This window comes from Bombina bombina, chromosome 4 (assembly GCF_027579735.1).
Source record: "Bombina bombina isolate aBomBom1 chromosome 4, aBomBom1.pri, whole genome shotgun sequence".
NCBI lineage: Eukaryota > Metazoa > Chordata > Amphibia > Anura > Bombinatoridae > Bombina > Bombina bombina.
The window spans coordinates 512,557,059-512,567,969 of record NC_069502.1 but is presented as its reverse complement, the minus strand read 5'-3'; the positions used below and the strand labels follow the sequence as shown (position 1 = coordinate 512,567,969).

Here is a 10,911-nt window from a genome sequence, read left to right as displayed (position 1 = left end):
TAGTAAATGTATGCAAAGAAGACCAAGTTGCTGCTTTGCAAATCTGATCAACCGAAGCTTCATTCCTAAACGCCCAGGAAGTAGAAACTGACCTAGTAGAATGAGCTGTAATCCTTTGAGGCGGAATTTTACCCGACTCGACATAAGCATGATGAATCAAAGACTTTAACCAAGACGCCAAAGAAATGGCAGAGGCCTTCTGACCTTTCCTAGAACTGGAAAAGATAACAAATAGACTAGAAGCCTTTCGGAAATTTTTAGTAGCTTCAACATAATATTTCAAAGCTCTAACTACATCCAAAGAATGCAACGATCTTTCCTTAGAATTCTTAAGATTAGGACACAATGAAGGAACCACAATTTCTCTACTAATGTTGTTAGAATTCACAACCTTAGGTAAAAATTTAAAAGAAGTTCACAACACCGCCTTATCCTGATGAAAAATCAGAAAAGGAGACTCTAAAGAAAGAGCAGATAATTCAGAAACTCTTCTAGCAGAAGAGATGGCCAAAAGAAACAAAACTTTCCAAGAAAGTAATTTAATGTCCAGCGAATGCATAGGTTCAAACGGAGGAGCTTGAAGAGCCCCCAGAACCAAATTCAAACTCCAAGGAGGAGAAATTGACTTAATAACGGGTTTTATACGAACCAAAGCTTGTACAAAACAATGAATATCAGGAAGACTAGCAATCTTTCTGTGAAAAAGAACAGAAAGAGCAGAGATTTGTCCTTTCAAGGAACTTGCAGACAAACCTTTATCCAAACCATCCTGAAGAAACTGTAAAATTCTAGGAATTCTAAAAGAATGCCAAGAAAAATGATGAGAAAAACACCAAGAAATGTAAATCTTCCAGAGTCGATAATATATCTTCCTAGATACAGATTTACGAGCCTGTAACATAGTATTAATCACAGAGTCAGAGAAACCTCTATGACTGAGAATTAAGCGTTCAATCTCCATACCTTCAAATTTAAGGATTTGAGATCCTGATGGAAAAAAGGACCTTGCGATAGAAGGTCTGGTCTTAACGGAAGAGTCCACGGTTGGCAAGTGGCCATCCGGACAAGATCCGCATACCAAAACCTGTGAGGCCATGTTGGAGCCACCAGCAGAACAAACGAGCACTCCTTTAGAATCTTGGAAATCACTCTTGGAAGAAGAAGTAGATGCGGAAAGATATAGGCAGGATGATACTTCCAAGGAAGTGACAATGCATCCACTGCCTCCGCCTGAGGATCCCTGGATCTGGACAGATACCTGGGAAGCTTCTTGTTTAGATGAGAAGCCATCAGATCTATTTCTGGAAGTCCCCACATTTGAACAATCTGAAGAAATACCTCTGGGTGAAGAGACCATTCGCCCGGATGTAACGTTTGGCGACTGAGATAATCCGCTTCCCAATTGTCTATACCTGGGATATGAACCGCAGAAATTAGACAGGAGCTGGATTCCGCCCATACCAGAATTCGAGATACTTCTTTCATAGCAAGAGGACTGTGAGTCCCTCCTTGATGATTGACATATGCCACGGTTGTGACATTGTCCGTCTGAAAACAAATGAACGACTCTCTCTTTAGAAGAGGCCATGACTGAAGAGCTCTAAAAATTGCACGGAGTTCCAAAATGTTGATTGGTAATCTCACCTCCTGAGATTCCCAAACCCCTTGTGCTGTCAGAGACCCCCCAAACAGCTCCCCAACCTGTCAGACTTGCATCTGTTGAAATCACAGTCCAGATCGGAAGAACAAAAGAAGCCCCCTGAACTAAACGATGGTGGTCTGTCCACCACGTCAGAGAGTGTCGTACAATCGGTTTTAAAGCTATTAATTGAGATATCTTTGTATAATCCCTGCACCACTGGTTCAGCATACAGAGCTGAAGAGGTCGCATGTGAAAACGAGCAAAGGGGATCACGTCCGATGCAGCAGTCATAAGACCTAGAATTTCCATGCATAAGGCTACCGAAGGGAATGATTTAGACTGAAGGTTTCGACAAGCTGAAACCAATTTTAGACGTCTCTTGTCTGTCAGAGACAGAGTCATGGACACTGAATCTATCTGGAAACCTAAAAAGGTTACCCTTGTCTGAGGAATCAATGAACTGTTTGATAAATTGATCCTCCAACCATGTTCTCGAAGAAACAATACAAGTCGATTCGTATGAGATTCTGCTAAATGTGAAGACTGAGCAAGTACCAAGATATCGTCCAAATAAGGAAATACCACAATACCCTGTTCTCTGATTACAGACAGAAGGGCACCGAGAACCTTTGTAAAAATCCTTGGAGCTGTTGCTAGGCCAAACGGCAGAGCCACAAACTGGTAATGTCTAGGAAAGAGAATCTCAGAAAGTGATAGTGATGTGGATGAATCGGAATATGCAGATATGCATCCTGTAAATCTATTGTGGACATATAATGCACTTGCTGAACAAAAGGCAGAATAGTCCTTATAGTTACCATTTTGAATGTTGGTATCCTTACATAATGATTCAATATTTTCAAATCCAGAACTGGTCTGAAGGAATTCTCCTTCTTTGGTACAATGAAGAGATTTGAGTAAAACCCCAGCCCCTGTTCCAGAACTGGAACTGGCATAATTACTCCAGCCAACTCTAGATCTAAAACACATTTCAGAAATGCTTGAGCCTTCACTGGATTTACTGGGATACGGGAAAGAAAAAATCTTCTTGCAGGAGGCCTTATCTTGAAGCCTATTCTGTACCCTTGTGAAACAATGTTCTGAATCCAAAGATTGTGAATCGAATTGATCCAAATTTCTTTGAAAAATCGTAATCTGCCCCCTACCAGCTGGGCTGGAATGAGGGCCGCGCCTTCATGTTGACTTGGGAGCTGGCTTTGGCTTTCTAAAAGGCTTGGATTTATTCCAGACTGGAGATGGTTTCCAAACTGATACCGCTCCTGTAGGCGAAGGATCAGGCTTTTGTTCCTTATTGTGACGAAAGGAACGAAAACGATTAGCAGACCTAAATTTACCTTTAGATTTTTTATCCTGTGGTAAAAAAGTTCCTTTCCCCCCAGTAACAGTTGAAATAATAGAATCCAACTGTGAACCAAATAATTTATTACCCTGGAAAGAAAGGGAAAGCAAAGTTGACTAAGAAGACATATCAGCATTCCAAGTTTTAAGCCATAGAGCTCTTCTAGCTAGAATAGCTAGAGACATATACCTGACATCAACCCTAATGATATCAAAGATGGCATCACAAATAAAATTATTAGCATGTTGAAGAAGATTAACAATGCTATGAGAATTATGATCTGTTACTTGTTGCGCTAAAGCTTCCAACCAAAAAGTTGAAGCTGCAGCAACATCCGCTAAAGATATAGCAGGTCTAAGAAGATTACCTGAACATAAGTAAGCTTTTCTTAGAAAGGATTCAATTTTCCTATCTAAAGGATCCTTAAAGGAAATACTATCTGCCGTAGGAATAGTAGTACATTTAGCAAGATTAGAGATAGCCCCATCAACCTAAGGGATTTTATCCCAAAAATCTAATCTGTCAGATGGCACAGGATATAATTGCTTAAAACGTTTAGAAGGAGTAAATGAATTACCCATATTATTCCATTCCCTGGAAATTACTTCAGAAATAGCATCAGGGACAGGAAAAACTTCTGGAATAACTACAGGAGATTTAAAAACCTTATTTAAACGTTTAGATTTAGTATCAAGAGGACCAGATTCCTCTATTTCTAATGCAATTAAGACTTCTTTAAGTAAAGAACGAATAAATTCCATTTTGAATAAATATGAAGATTTATCAGCATCAACCTCTGAAACAGAATCCTCTGAACCAGAGGAATCATTATCAGAATCAGAATGATGATGTTCATTTAAAAATTCATCTGAAAAATGAGAAGTTTTAAAAGACCTTTTACGTTTACTAGAAGGAGGAATAACAGACATAGCCTTCTTAATGGATTTAGAAACAAAATCTCTTATGTTAACAGGAACACTCTGAGTATTAGATGTTGATGGAACAGCAACAGGTAATGTAACATTACTAAAGGAAATATTATCTGCATTAACAAGTTTGTCATGACATTCAATACAAAAAACAGCTGGAGGAACAGATACCACAAGTTTACAGCAAATACACTTAACTTTGGTAGATCCAGCATCAGGCAGCGATTTTCCAGAAGTATCTTCTGATTCAAGGTCAACCTGAGACATCTTGTAATATGTAATAGAAAAAACAACATATAAAGCAAAATTGATCAAATTCCTTAAATGACAGTTTCAGGAATGGGAAAAAATGCCAGTGAACAAGCTTCTAGCAACCAGAAGCAATAAACAATAAGACTTTAAAAATATGGGCGTCATTATTGTCTCCACATTATTTAGCACCAAAAAAAGACGCCCACATTATTTGGCGCCTAAATGCTTTTAGCGCCAAAAAATGACGCCACATCCGGTAACGCCGACACTTTTGGCGCAAAAACGTCAAAAATAACGCAACTTCCGGTGACAAGTATGACGCCGGAAATAACAAAGAAATTTTTTTGCGCCAAAAAAGTCAGCGCCAAGAATGACGCAATAAAATTAAGCATTTTCAGCCCCCGCGAGCCTAATAGCCCACAGGGAAAAAAGTCAAATTTTAAGGTAAGAAAAAAATTGATTATTCAAATGCATTATCCGAAATAATGAAACTGACTGTCTGAAATAAGGAATATTGAACATCCTGAATCAAGGCAAATAAATGTTTAAACTCAAATATTTAGAACTTTATATAAAAGTGCCCAACCATAGCTTAGAGTGTCACAAAAATAAGACTTACTTACCCCAGGACACTCATCTACATGTAGTAGAAAGCCAAACCAGTACTGAAACGAGAATCAGTAGAGGTAATGGTATATATAAGAGTATATCGTCGATCTGAAAAGGGAGGTAAGAGATGAATCTCTACGACCGATAACAGAGAACCTATGAAATAGACCCCGTAGAAGGAGATCATTGAATTCAAATAGGCAATACTCTCTTCACATCCCTCTGACATTCACTGCACGCTGAGAGGAAAACCGGGCTCCAACCTGCTGCGGAGCGCATATCAACGTAGAATCTAGCACAAACTTACTTCACCACCTCCATGGGAGGCAAAGTTTGTAAAACTGATTTGTGGGTGTGGTGAGGGGTGTATTTATAGGCATTTTGAGGTTTTGGAAACTTTGCCCCTCCTGGTAGGAATGTATATCCCATACGTCACTAGCTCATGGACTCTTGCTAATTACATGAAAGAAATTGATAATAGGAATAAATTAGAAAGTTGCTTAAAATTGCATGCTCTAACTGAATCATGAAATAAAAAAAAAAAAAGGGTTTCATATCCCTTTAAGTTGCATCAAAAATCGTAACAAAATTGTTCACTAAAACTTTATTATGCACAGCATAAATCGGAAGTACTGTACACTGGATGTGCAAAAAAAAAAAAAGAAGAAATTCGTACTTAAAAGTACAAAATACAAAGCATAATTGTTTTTTTTTTGTAAAATGGGCTGAACGTGGAAGTTAAATGGGCATGTATGAAATTTTCTTTCAAACCCCAGCACAATTCTATAAACATTTCTCCCCGTTTTTCTGAGTTTTTACCAAAATACTCAAAACACTAATTATTCTGAAAACAAAACCTATGCAAACGAAAAATACAGTGAATTTAAGGTACAGTGCACTGAAAACAGCTTAAATTGATTTGTATTGAGTAATATTCAAGTTTTAAAACACACGTTTCCCCTTCTGTACTTCGCCCTCAAGTGTGAACTTTTACCTAGCAGAGAGCTCTCATTATTTCTATGGAAGACGTCTTGCCACTCACGAGCATTGGAGTGGAAAAACATGTCTTGACCAGCAAATATTTTACAATCAGTGTTGGTCTCACTGTGAACAGAGAGATAAGAAAAGGAGTATTTTGTGTACAAATAGAGAGAAAAGCTAATGATATTTGCTCTCCCTGCAAGATCAGCCTATTTGAAACACTGTTGCAGATGACATGTCATGTTTTATCATCTACATATGTAGGATGGGTGGAAGCAAAAGACATGTGCATATGGTCTAATGGTATTTAGGTAGCTGGCTGTGTAAATGTTGAGATAAAAGATGTCATAAAGCACAAAAAACATATATGGAACCATATATTCGTGCTGTAAGGTCACAATCAAAACTACCTATATGAAACAAAGTTTATAAAAAACCACAAAGACGGCACATCCTTGAATCTACAGTAACTATGGTGGAGTGAGCCTAAACCTCAAAATACACTGGCTTCTTTCTAATTGCTTTATGAAGCTTTGGGGGCTTTCTAATCCTGCAATGAGAATGATGGGGGGAAAAAAAGCTGTCTTCTGGGTGTCTTTAATACCTTCCAACAACACGTGACACATGTCAATATCAAGCCTATGGAGTATAGTCTTATTGTGAGTCCTAGGATTATGACTGACAACAGGAACTATAATTTTATAATTCATTTTCTGGGAAGAAACTACCTTTAGAAAGAATGAAGGTGCAGTCCTGAAAACAACCTCACCCTAATGAAAAATCAGATGAGCAGGAACAATGCATCTTGTTATGAATAAAGCTACAAAAGGAATGGTCTTTAAAGCTAACAACTTAGGACACTTCTTATGAATAAAAATGATGAGGTTGCAATACACAGATAATCAATTAAAATCCTTAAACTGCACTTTCGGAGAAATAATTGATAAACTGAAACCCACACTATTTTGAACAAAATTCCTAAACCAGCAAACACTAAAATGCCAAGGAACCAATTATAAAACAGTCCAGACCCCATAGTTACCAGCACGTCTATACCTTTAACTGTCGTGCCCCCCCCCAAAAAAAACATCCATAAGAGTCTAGTTCACTTAGTGACTCAAAAAATTATTTATACGCTGACATGTGAACAGCAGAAATAGGTTTTAAATATATTTATGTACTGAGAAAGGTAGCAGTTTCCTATAACAAGGACCAGCTGTAAAAACCTCATTATTGGTGGATGTAAGATTCTCCTTAAGGATTAGTCAGCCAGCTCAAAACGTTTTGCGATCTGGAATGCAGAGAATATCAGTAGGCTAATTTCAGCTTCAAAATGTAAAACCTCCACTATTGCATTATTAGGGCTGATATAAGCAACATTAATTATTACTTTAAAAAGGGATTTGAAAGTCAAAATTAAAAACTCTCGTAGCTCAGACAGAGAAAGTAATTTAAAAAAAAATACTTTTCAGTTTACTTAATTCTTGTATTATCTTTAGGCAAAAAGCACACCTAGGTAGGCTCAGGAGCAGGATCACACTACTGGGAGCTAGCTGGTGATTGGTAGCTACGCTTCTTGTCATTGGATCACCAGATAGTAATAGTGAAATAATTAAATGCCCATTTAGTCATTAAAAGATGCTAAAAAAAACCTGACTTTTGCAATGTTTACTGAAAAGAGGATTCTATAGAGTCTATAGAGACTATAGTGGAATCAAGCTACAAAAATGTCTTCCTTTTGAATATTGGTTTATCTCTAGTCTCCGACGACAAGAAAACCCCTCATATGTTGAGACGTATTCTTAAACAGGATATTTGTTTAGTGTCTCACTGAGTATAAAGTCTAAGCAACAAAGGCTTCATGTGGAATGTGATTAGTGGACATCACATTTTGCGAGCAGATTGCATGATATTTGAGTCCCCGATCATTGAAGCATCGCCAACTTAGGGCTCGTTTCCTGCCGCAATCAGGTTGGTAAGAGTTAAGAAAACAAAACAAAAAAAAAAACCCTGTTGGAAGGCATTACTGCTTACAGACAGTTTTCAAAGGCACGTTTTTCACCATTATCGGAAAAAGAGGTCCAGCTGCCAAATACAATTATGGAAAATAACAGAAGCCCAAATTAAAAATTTTATACCAGTTTTCCATTCAAGGTGCAAACAGGTAAAAAACTCTGTTGGGTGCAGTTGTTTAAGTCTGAAACATTACATTACATACTCAACTAGGTGGAAAAGTGGAAGCTTTTTGAGGCCTCTTTTCCATTGAGATCTTAAAGTTTGCAAATGATGCAAGCTTTTCTCTTTTTAATTTTATAAGTAATATGTATTGCTGCCCCAGGCAGGTTGGAGATAGGTCCTTAATGATATTTGAATATGTACTCCAACTAGGCCTATGCCTGGGGAAGCACTAAATATTACATATAAAATAAATGTAACAAAAAAAAAGGCTGATCTTAATTTTAAATAAATTCCTTAATTCTTTGATTATTTATTAGGTGACCAAATAACTAAACCTAGCTAAAAACCCCACCAAACTCCCAACACAGGAGTGTTACCCACCAATGTCCAAATAAAGGGTCACTGAAATCCTATGCAATCTGATTCATGCAAAAGGAATGGGAAATATCTTGGTAAAGACCCTTGAAACAGCTGCACACCTGAAAATAAGAGCTAAAAATTTAAGAGTGAACAGAGTACATTGAACCTGAAATTATCGTAATAGATGGGAAAAAGATGCTAAGAATCCTTCAGATTTGTGGGGTTCATGAAATAATCCTGTTTCAGTAAATTAATGAAATAGTGTAGTGATTCCATTCCAATTTTTTTCAAATTTAAAAAAACAAAACAAAATTATGTTTTTTTTTTCCTCTGGAATTATGCAATCTGAATAAAACTACCAATCTTATGCAAAAGTTCTTATAGGAAAATAAAGCCAATGTCCAGGAGATTTTGAATACTGTGCAACAAATTCCACTACCTATACTCCAAATACATCCCTCCAACCATCACTGTACTCTGTGGGGAAATAGTCCTCAACTCGGTCTGAGAACACCTCTCACTGAAGAGTCAAATGCACATCTTTATTCTTCAACCTCCATCAGCGAAGGAAAAGACAAGACCGAGGTGCCAGTGACATTGGAGGGGTTTTATAGAGCTCTTGGGGTTTGGGAATCGTTGCCTCCACCTAGTGGCAGGAAAGACTAATAGATTGTGGCTCTCACCTCCTGTATGAAAGAATACATTTTCTTCATACTGTAGAGCCTGGAAGAAATAAAACTAGAGAAATGTTTGAAGACAAGTTGAAACATAAACTTCCCAAGTGGCGACTTCCTGGGAGACCTAGAGTTATCTGAAAAGTTCCCACTAAAGGAAGGATTCTTACCTTAAGAGGAACCAAACTTAAGCTTATTTTGTTTATCCCAATGAAGGACATAACTCTAACCACATGTTGTATCTTTAATAAAAGATTCCTAAAAAGGACTGTATCATTAAAAGTTATAGCCATAATTAAATGGTTAAAGACATTACATTCAACCCAAACTTTAAGCCAACTTCCATTATCGGCAGATCAAAACATACGGCTAGATTTGGAGTTTGGTGTTAGCTGTCAAAAGCAGCGTTAAGGGGTCCTAATGCTGCTTTTTACCTCCCGCTGGTATTTAGAGTCAGGCAGGAAAGGGTCTAACGCTCACCTCCTTACCGCAACTCCAGGCTACCGCAGATCCCCTTATGCCAATTGCGTAATCTGCCCTCCCTAACATCGCCGCCACCTACCTACAATTATTAACCCCTAATCTCCCGCCCGCAACGTCGCCGCTACCATAATAAAGTTATTAACCCCTAAACCTAACTCTAACCCCCCCAACATAAATATAATTTAAATTAAACGAAAAAATATTCCTAAAATTAAATAAATTAATCCTATTTAAAACTAAATACTTACCTATAAAATAAACCCTAATATAGCTACAATATAACTAATAGTTACATAGTAGCTATTTTAGGATTTATATTTATTTTACAGGCAACTTTGTAATTATTTTAACTAGGTACAATAGCTATTAAATAGTTAATAACTATTTAATAGCTACCCAGTTAAAATAACTACAAAATTACCTGTAAAATAAATCCTAACCTAAGTTACAAATACAGCTAACACTACACTATCATTAAACTAATTAAATAAATTACCTACAATTAGCTAAACTAAAATACAATAAAATAAACTAATCTATAATACAAAAAAAAACAAACACTAAATTACAAAAAATAAAAAATAATTACAAGAAGTTTAAACTAATTACACCTAATCTAAGCCCCCTAATAAAATAAAAAATCCTCCCCAAAATAAAAAAATGCCCTACCCTATTCTAAACTACAAAAGTAATCAGCTCTTTCACCAGCCCTTAAAAGGGCTTTTTGCGGGGCATTGCCCCAAAGTAATCAGCTCTTTTACCTGAAAATAAAAATACAATACCCCCCAACATTACAACCCACCACCCACATACCCCTACCAAGATGGCGTCCCTTCAATTCCGATTGGCTGATAGGATTCTATCAGCCAATCGGAATTAAGGTAGAAAAAATCTGATTGGCTGATACAATCAGCCAATCAGATTGAAGTTCAATGCGATTGGCTGATCCAATCAGCCAATCGTATTGAGCTTGCATTCTGTTGGCTGATCGGAGACGTTGTGGGCGGGAGATTAGGGGTTAATAATTGTAGGTAGGTGACGGCGATGTTAGGGAGGGCAGATTAGGGGTTAATACAATTTATTATAGTGTTTGCGAGGCGGGATTGCAGCGGTTTAGGGGTTAATACATTTATTATAGTGGCGGCGAGGTCCGGTCGGCAGATTAGGGGTTAATAAGTGTAGTTAAGGTAGCGTCGACGTTGGGGGGGGGGCAGATTAGGGGTAATAAATATAATATAGGTGTCAGCGATGTTAGGGGCAGTAGATTAGGGGTTCATAGCTATAATGTAGGTGGCGGCGGTGTCCGGAGCGGCAGATTAGAGGTTATTAATAAAATGCAAATGTCAGCGATAGCGGGGGCGGCAGATTAGGGGTTAATAAGTGTAAGATTAGGGGTGTTTAGACTCGAGGTTCATGTTAGGGTGGTAGGTGCAGACTTAGAGA

General features: G+C 37.6%; 1 protein-coding gene across 5 annotated transcripts in view; it reads right to left on the bottom strand.

Moving 5' to 3' along the window:
- FAM135A (family with sequence similarity 135 member A) overlaps window positions 1–10,911 on the bottom strand; it is a 672,026-nt gene that overhangs the window by 77,743 nt on the left and 583,372 nt on the right. The gene's annotated exons all lie outside the window — the stretch shown is intronic.